The sequence below is a fragment of the Gorilla gorilla genome, chromosome 5, assembly GCF_029281585.2.
Source record: "Gorilla gorilla gorilla isolate KB3781 chromosome 5, NHGRI_mGorGor1-v2.1_pri, whole genome shotgun sequence".
NCBI classification, from domain to species: Eukaryota; Metazoa; Chordata; class Mammalia; order Primates; family Hominidae; genus Gorilla; species Gorilla gorilla.
Genome location: NC_073229.2, coordinates 45290914 through 45299954, shown reverse-complemented (window position 1 = coordinate 45299954; position 9041 = coordinate 45290914). Strand labels below are relative to the sequence as shown.

The 9041-nt window shown below is 44.7% G+C and overlaps 2 non-coding genes across 2 annotated transcripts; one reads left to right on the top strand and one right to left on the bottom strand.

Annotated features, from left to right (window-relative positions):
• Nucleotides 1-3139: 3139 nt before the first annotated feature.
• On the bottom strand, nt 3140-3213 carry TRNAI-AAU (transfer RNA isoleucine (anticodon AAU)). Its single transcript has one exon. It is a non-coding gene; the product is annotated as a tRNA-Ile (tRNA).
• Nucleotides 3214-6628: 3415 nt separating this feature from the next.
• On the top strand, nt 6629-6702 carry TRNAT-AGU (transfer RNA threonine (anticodon AGU)). The gene has a single exon. It is a non-coding gene; the product is annotated as a tRNA-Thr (tRNA).
• Nucleotides 6703-9041: the final 2339 nt, after the last annotated feature.

Below are 9041 nucleotides of genomic sequence, written 5' to 3'. Positions count from 1 at the left end.
TCTCTGAGTCCTTTAGCTTCCTGCTCCCTTATGGATTAGTTGCATTCTAGGTTTCTTGAATAGCTGTCATCCTGTGTTTTTCATTTTTGAGCTCCTAGATCAGATTCATCATTTCCTGAGTTCCATGTCTTTCTCTGTCTTCCTCCCTATTTTCCCTGTAGTATATATATTCAGTTTGCTTCTTAAAATGTAGGTCAGCTTTTTGAGTCATCATAGGTTTATAAATGTCTTTATTCCAACTTCACATTTGATGTTATACATAGCTATGGAATTCTGTATTAAAACATTTTTCCTCCAGATTTTGAGGCATTATTTTGTTTTCTCCTAACATTCATTCGAGGTTGCTGATGAGACGTCTGATGCAGAAAGAGTATCTTTCTCTTGCCCACCACCATTACCTCTGAAAGCTGTTAGAATCTGATGTCATTTGCTTGCAGTCTTATTCCACCGTGAGCAGGTCTATACAAGTCTACTCCTAAAGGCTGAGGAAGCTGAGAGGCCAAAGAAAGAGGCTGACAAATTCAGTTTCTCAGAAAGAAACATTTAATAACAGAAGCCATGTCTTGAGTGGTAGCAAGACAAGATGATGGATCCCCACATTGTCACCAGCCAAACCCAGGGCTTATGAACCACAGGGAATTTGCCTAAGGGCAGGATTTTTTTTTTCTTTTGAGACGGTCTCCTTCTGTCGCCCAGGCTGGAATGGCCAGATCTTGGCTCACTGCAACCTCTGCCTCCCAGGTCAAGCGATTCTCATTCCTCAGCCTCTGGAGTAGCTGGGACTATAGGCACGCCCCACCATGCCCAACTAATTTTTGTGTTTTTGGTAGAGACGGCATTTCACCATGTTGGCCAGGCAGGTCTCAAACTCTGGACCTCAAGTAATCTGCCCACCTCGGCCTCCCAAAGTGTTGGGATTATAGGCGTGACATACTGCGCCCAGCCTAAGGGCAGGATTTGTGTATGGTAAGTATGTGGTTACAATAACACCAAGGTTGTTTTCACCTAATTGCAGGATTTATTGTACCTCAAAGTAGAAATCTTAGAGGCATTCCCAGAACTGGGGTTAATCAGAAGTCAATATGGTGGGTTACCATCCAAGATGGAGTGGCTTTCAGCTGGGCACAGTTGCAGTTGGCCAGGATCATGCCACTGCACTCCAGTCTGGGCAATAGAGCTAGAGTGTCTAAAAAAAATCTATATTTATCTATATCTATATCTATCTATCTATATATATATACACACACACATATATGCACACACACATGCACACACTCATATATACATATATAATATTCATGCACACACATATTTTTGTACTCTAGTTTGTTACTTAACATTATTTCCTTCATATCTTTTCACTAGAGACAGCAGATTGCCACACCGAAGAGTGAGAGATCAATAAATGTTTGTTGAAATTATATATGATTTCCTTTGATTATTGTACAGCTTGGGAGCCCATATTCAAACCTCTTTGATGATCATATGGTCTAGGAAAGAAAGTGCTTTGTTCACCTTATAAGAGAAAATTAAGGACATCGTCTTCACCATCCTCTTTCCTACGATGAAAAAGCCTGTAGTTTGTACAGTGGACAAGAAGTATCTATATTCAACTCCTGGCTAGTAGGATCAACTCATTTGAAAAGAAGCTGATTTTTTTTTTTTTTTCAGATGGAGTCTCGCTCTGTCGCCTAGGCTGGAATGCAGTGGCATGATCTTGGCTCACTGGAGCCTCGGCCTCCCTGGTTCAAGCAATTCTCCTGCCTCAGCCTCCCGAGTAGCTGGGACTACAGGCGCGCGCTGCCACACCCGGTTAATTTTTGTATTTTTAGTAGAGACAGGGTTTCACCATGTTGGCTGGATGGTCTTTATCTCCTGACCTCGTGATCCACCCGCCTAGGCCTCCCAAATAAGCTCTGCTTTTAACAGTGTACAAAGTTGAAAAGTGCAATTTAAAACATCTAAGATACATTAAGAAAAAGTGTAAATGCAGAACAAAGAGTATAACTAAGCTCTCTTTTGTGTGAAAAAGAAGAAAAAATAATCAATATAAATGCAGTATTTAAATAAAGAAACCCAGTAGGGATATATGAGAAATTAAGGACAGAGTTTACCTATAGAAGGTGGTGGTGAGAATTGAGCTGATGAAGAATAGAAATGGAAGGAAAGGCCAGGCAGCGTGGCTCACGCCTGTAATCCCAGCACTTTGTGAGGCCGAGGTGGGTGGATCGCCTGAGCTTAGGAGTTCGAGACCAGTCTGGCCAACATGGCGAAACCCCGTGTCTACTGAAAATACAAAAATTAGACAGGCATGGTGTTGCACGCCTATAATCCCGGCTACTCGGGAGGCTGAGGCAGGAGAATAGCTTGAACCTGGGAGACAGGGGCTGCAGTGAGCCAAGATCGGCCCACTGCACTCCAGCCTGGGGTACAGAGCAAGACTCTGTCTCAAAAAAAAAAAAAAAAAAAAAAAAGAAAGAAAGAAAAGAAAACTTTTTACTATATCTTTTTAAAGTTGTCTTTAAAATGTTTCTTTGTATAATAATAAGGTGTTATTCATTTTTTAAAAAACTCTTAAATTAGAAAAATATTTTTAAAGGTATGTATCCTGTTCACGTTGGAATGAGCGTTCGGAGTATATAAAACAAAGATCTTTGTCATTGTTATCATTGAAGTTTTGGAAAATTTTTCTTTCTCACTTTATAATCTTGTTTTCTCTTAGACTGAAATGAAGAAAACGGAATGACCCAGCATGAGTGATACAAACGGTGGGTGGTTTTACATGCGTTTTTTTTTTTTTTTTTTGGAAGTAATCAAATAATTCAGTATTTTACTCCAAGAAAATTTCCCCGGGGCAGAGGAAGACAAGAATCACAAAAGCCTCCAACCGTAGTGTACCTCTGTCACTGTAAGGTGCCTGTAGCCCCTTTGTTTTACGGGTAGGATGTGGGTATGCCTTGGAGGCGGCGGAAAGAAACGTCCCCGTTCAAATTAACTGCTCTCGAGTAAGGGAGGGCGCACCAAATTCACAGATTCGTTTTCTCGAGGCAAAGTTAAGCCTGCAGAAGCACACAGGTACACGTTTAGATAGACGTCTGGGTTACTATCCGTTCTGGTGATAAAAACCTCAAGGAACACTTGGCCAGTACGGGGATCGAACCCGCGACCTTGGCGTTATTAGCACCACGCTCTAACCAACTGAGCTAACCGGCCGGATGATATGATGCCTTAATTCCACATTATAAACTACTATCAAACGGCATGCTTTGTGGAAATTTATCTTCGAATAGATAATTACATTCATTCTGTTTCCCAGTTTTCCTTCACCCGGGCTGGGAGTGGCGGAGCTCCACATTGAACACCAAAGAACTCTGCTTCTTACGGGGAAACAGTTTTTCTTAACCTGCTAATTCTGATCCGAGAAGATTCAAGTCAAAGTTTCCAGTCGGGGCTTCCTTCCTCCTGCCTGGGGCGAATCCGAAGTTGCATCCAAGCTTGAGATCTCGGCCAGCGGATCAGGGAACCGTTGGACCACGGAGCTGTCTCAAGGTTGAAAGGACGCGGCTCCCGAGTGATGGTTGCAGAGTCCTCTCTGTTCTTGGAGACCCTTCCAGACAGGTCGGCTCTTCTCGAAGCCTTCGGGATCCGGGAACTGCACCCTCTCCCCGCCTAGCCTCGGGTGGTTCCTCTGTCACTACGACCCTGAAGTCTCAGCGGCGCTTCCCAGGCCTGTGGCTCCGGGCTCAAGAAAGTCACACACTTGCCGCTGCAGTTCCCGTCACAGGACAGCTAGTGGCGCTCAGGCGCGGACTGGGGTTCGCTGAGACAAAAGGACGGTGGGGACAGCCTCTCTTGAGCATCTGACCTCACCTCCTCCCTGGACAGAACGAAACCCCCAAAACAATAATAGGGATTACGGAGCCAGCGTGTTTCCGAAGTAAGGGCCATTATTTGCGGGGGAGAGAAATCCTATGATCTGAAAAGGGAGGAGGAGGCGAGGTCCGGATTCGACAACTCAGAGGAAGCAGGCGGGAAACATTTGCCCCTGAGAGGTGCCCCGCTTCCAGACGGAGCCTGATGCTCCTGCTGGCAGGTGACAACCCAGGAAGGGGCCACTGGAGCAGCTAATTCATGATTTACTGTCTGTTTTCTTGACAAGATTCTACTTTCCCCCTCTTCCTACCACGACTGTTTCTGTTAGTTAAGGGTAGTAATATTTTCAAAAGTTAATTGGCCTATGTACATTTTAAATGCCCTCCCCCTCTATTTAGACGTATATGCATACACTTATTTATATATATATAAATTGTAAAGTCTTATCTTGGATATGCACTATTAGTATATAATGTGTTTAATGCTTTATATTCATGTCTTCGCCTTAGAAATGAGAATCATATCCTTTGACTAGCCAAATTTGCCATTTATTTTCTAACTTTACATTTCAACTCTTTGAATATGAAAAATTAAAATTAGTTTAACATCATAAATAATAAATCACCTTTTCGTGTCCTTCAGCTCCTTTCACTAAAGTTGCACTTTTTTTTTTTTTTTTTTTTGAGACGGAGTCTCGGTCTGTCGCCCAGGCTGAAGTGCGGTGGTGCGATCTTGGCCCACTGCAAGCTCCGACTCCCAGGTTCATGCTATTCTCCTGCCTCAGCCTCCGGAGTAGCTGGGACTACAGGCGCCCGCCACCATGCCCGGCTAATTTTTTGTATTTTTAGTACAGACTGGGTTTCACCGTGTTAGTCAGGATGGTTTCGATTTCCTGACCTCGTGATCCACCCTTCTCGGCCTCCCAAAGTGCTGGGATTACAGGCGTGAGCCACCGTGCCTGGCCCTATTTTATTTTTATTTATTTAATTAATTTATTTTTTGACAGAGTGTCGCTCTGTTGCCCAGGCTAGATTGCAGTGGTGTGATCTTGGCTCACTGCAACCTCCGCCTCCCGGGTCAAGTGATTTTCGTTCCTCAGCCTCCCGAGTAGCTAGGATTACAAGTGCGAGCCGCCACGCCAGGCTAATTTTTGTATTTTTAGTAGAGACAGTGTTTCATGTTGGCCAGGCTGGTCTTGAACTCCTGATCTCAAGAGATACGCCCGCCTCGGCCTCCCAAAGTGCCGCGATTACAGGCGTGAGCCACCGTGCCCGGCCTGTACATCTTTTTAATCAACTAGTAGATGTCTTCGTTTGTTTTGTTCTGTAGTGAAAATGTTCAAAGTTTGTGGCACAGATTATTATTATCATTGTTGTTTTACTAGGACACTTGTTATGGTAAATGATTCCTGAAAGACTGGGCCACATTTAGACTTACTTTGACCTCAAGAGACCACCGTAGGCATCAGTCACTTGCTGTTTGTCATCGGTCAGTTCCCTAGGAAACAGACACTGAGATGGAGATTTGTGTGCGGGAAGTTCATTGGGGACGCTCTCAAAATCAGCATCTGTGAGAGGGTGAGGTGAGCAGGATTGAGAAAAGATAGAAGCTGAATTCAATACAGGCGCAACATAAGTCCAGCCCATCTCACAGGTGTATATAAATCTGGAATGGTCCTTCACAAATGTCCTTAATTATAGTGGGGAGGCGGGAAGGGCAGACCTATATATTCCTCCGTCAACAGTCATGGGATTTGAGCTGCTCCAGTGGTGGGGTGTGACTTGGAGCAAGTGACTTCCCTTCCACTGAAGGTAGGTCCCAGAGTCGGACCCAGACATGAGCCGTCAGTAGTTAATATTCCTGTAGTTGAGGAATGAGTGCCACCACCTGGGCTTGGGGGGCCCGGGTGGGGAATCTACACTTGATCTTAGCCAAAAGGCCGAGAAGCGATAGGAGGGGGGGATCTGATAGATGCACCACATACCCTCGTAGTTCTTTTCCTACAGCAACCACGTGTCAGACGTGCTAATCTTCCACCAATAACCCCTGCTTCTCCACACTAACAGAGAAGAGAACAGGTGTGGTTAAAACAAAATGACGGTTAATAAAGAGTCAATTCATTTTTCCTTTGAGGTTCAGCAAAAGTCCCTACCTGGCCACCAGAGCCTATAGTGAGTCTAGCGGTATCCATGTTGGAACAACTTTTCTTTTCTTTTCTTTTCTTTTTTTCTTTTTCTTTTTCTTTTTTTTTTTTTTTTTTTTGAGACAGAGTCTCGCTCTTGTCGCCCAGCCTGGAGTGGGAGTGCGGTGGCATGATCTCGGCTCACTGCAACCTCCACCTCCCGGGTTCAAGCGATTCTCCTGCCTCAGCCTCCTGAGTAGCTGGGATTACAGGCGCCCGCCACCACGCCGGCAAATTTTTGTACTTTTAGTAGAGACGGGGTTTCACCATGTTGGCCAGTCTGTTCTGGAACTCCTGACCTCAGGTGATCCGCCCGCCTCAGCCTCCCAAAATGCTGGGATTACAGGTGTGAGCCACCGCGCCCGGCCGGGACAACTTTTCAAGGGGAAATAGTCATTTCAATCCAGCCCATGAATTAATCCTTTCAAAATAAAATTATTTGGTTTTCACTGAGACCTGAATGTCTATTTTTGTTGTGAAGTCACCTAACAAACTAGTTGCTGGGATTGTTGCAAATTATGGAAGTGTGAAATAGTTGTCAAGTAGTATACGATCCACGTCTTACTTGGCTGTGGCTCCGTGGCTTAGCTGGTTAAAGCGCCTGTCTAGTAAACAGGAGATCCTGGGTTCGAATCCCAGCGGGGCCTTACTTTCTGTACTTTACACGTTTTGTAATTTCACCCGGTGCAACTGAATTTACACCCAATAAATGCTGTGATACTCAGGCTTTTAAAAGCCTTGCTAGAAAACAGGAGGTACATTAGGCGAGAAGCGGGAAATGCAAACAGTTTCATGGCAAGCATTCCTAATTCTTGATAACTTTAAGACACAATATTTGTCCTATTGTAAGGCTAGGCAGCCTAGCATAGCTGAGGTTTGCTCCTTTGTCCTACCGTTCGAGAGCAAGTGATGCAGATTCAACAGCTTTAGAAATAGGCCCTTTTGGCCGGGCGAGGTGGCTGTCGCCTGTAATCCCAGCACTTTGGGAGGCCGAGGCTTGCGGATCACCTGAGGTCAGGAGTTCCAGACCACCCTAGCCAATACGGCAAAACCCCGCCTCTACTAAAAATACAACAGTTAGCCGGGCTTGGTGGCAGGCCCCTATAATCCCAGCCACTCCGGAGATTGAGGCAGGAGAATCGCTTGAACCCGGGAGGCGAAGCTTGCAGTGTGACGAGATGACGCCACTGAACTCCAGGTTGGGCGACAAAGAGACCCCGTTTCAAAAAAACAAACAGACAAAAAATATCCTGAACGCAATTGGAATACAGATGGTACCCAAAAACTTTTTTACAATAGACCACTAATGGCTTTTCTAATTTTTTTTTGAGACGGAGTTTGGTTCTTGTTGCCCAGGCTGGAGTGCAACGGCGCCATCTCGGCTCGCCGCAACCTCCGCCTCCCGGGTTCAAGCGATTCTCCTGCCTCAGCCTCCTGAGTAGCTAGGATTACAGGCATGCGCCACAACGCCTGGCTAATTTTGGGGTTTCTCCATATTGGTCAGGCTAGTCTCGAACTCCCAATCTCGGCTGATCTGCCCACCTCGGGCTTCCAAAGTGCTGGGATTACAGACGTGAGCCACCGCGCCCGGCCTTAAACTTTGAATTGATTACTGTAGTAGCTATTCTTCCTCTTTGAATGATTCTGGACTTAGGATATCACCACAGTTTCTGAAAAGAAGAGACTGTGATATCATCTTAAAGAATTATTCATGACAAAACTGATAAACTGTTAACAATAGACTAGAGGCGAATGAAAAATGCATTTTAATATCTGAAGCCTTTTCTAGGCAGATTTTCACATAAAAGATCTGAGAAAAACACCAAACCGTAAAGAGTAAGGTGTTTCTGTCTTATCTGCTCTGTTTCTTTGGGTATTCTAAGACTTATCAACTTTATGTCAATCTTTACTCACATATACAGGTACATATTCTTTATTCAAAAAGACTTTCCTTCTTCAAGGGCAAAATGCCAGTTTTCCTAGGATCCTCAAATGGACAGCTCTCTCTCTGTGTGTGTGTGTGTGTGTGTGTGTGTGTGTGTGTATGTGTGTGTGTGCTCTTAATGTAAGCCTTGTGTTGGCTTAAGCTAACTATGTGGTTCTTTCTTCTTCACGTCCAGGTGTTAAATCCTGACATTGAGCATAAATAAACTTTACTTTATTTATTAATCTTTTTGAGACGGAGTCTCACTCTGTACCCCAGGCTGGAATGCAGTGGCGGTCTCGGCTCACTGCAAAATCCGCCTCCCCCGTTCAAGCGATTCTCCTGCGTCAGCCTTCCCAATAGCTGGGATTACAGGATCCCGTCATCACGCCTGGCTAATTTTTGTATTTTTAGTAGAGACGGGGTTTCACCATGTTGGCTAGGCTGGTCTCAAACTCCTGATGTCAGGTGATCCGCCCGTCTCGGCCTCTCAAAGTGCTGGGATTACAGGCGTGAGCTACCGTGCCCTGCGGGTCACTGAATAAACTTCAGTAAATTGATTTGAATATTCCTGAAAAGGTGAAAGGTATGGCATGGCGATGATGGAAAATGTTGGGAAGGAGAAATAGTCTCAGGAGGCATTTCCATCTGGTATCCAACCAGAGAACTTTAAGCGTGTGAGGCGAACGTGTTAACAACTACACTACAGAAAACAACTTCCAAATATTGTTATCCGGCAGAGTCAGCACAGATTTTTCTGGAGTCCACTGTTCTTACTGCCTTCTATAGTACTTTCTTCTCTTTGTTAAGACTGTTTAATGCTAACGCTGTGTCCACAATTCCACATAAGCAGCACACCAAACTTAGGAATGTCCAACACCCACAGATTGTTTTAAGTTCCCTGAACCTTGATTAAAATCTAAACCATGATCACACATGAAAAAAATCTCAAGAATCTTGCCACTTTTCAGGACTGACATTTACATCTTGACTGGATTGTGGAGTCAATCATTTTAATTTAGTAGAGACAGGGTATCACCATGCTGGCCAGGCTGGTCTCCA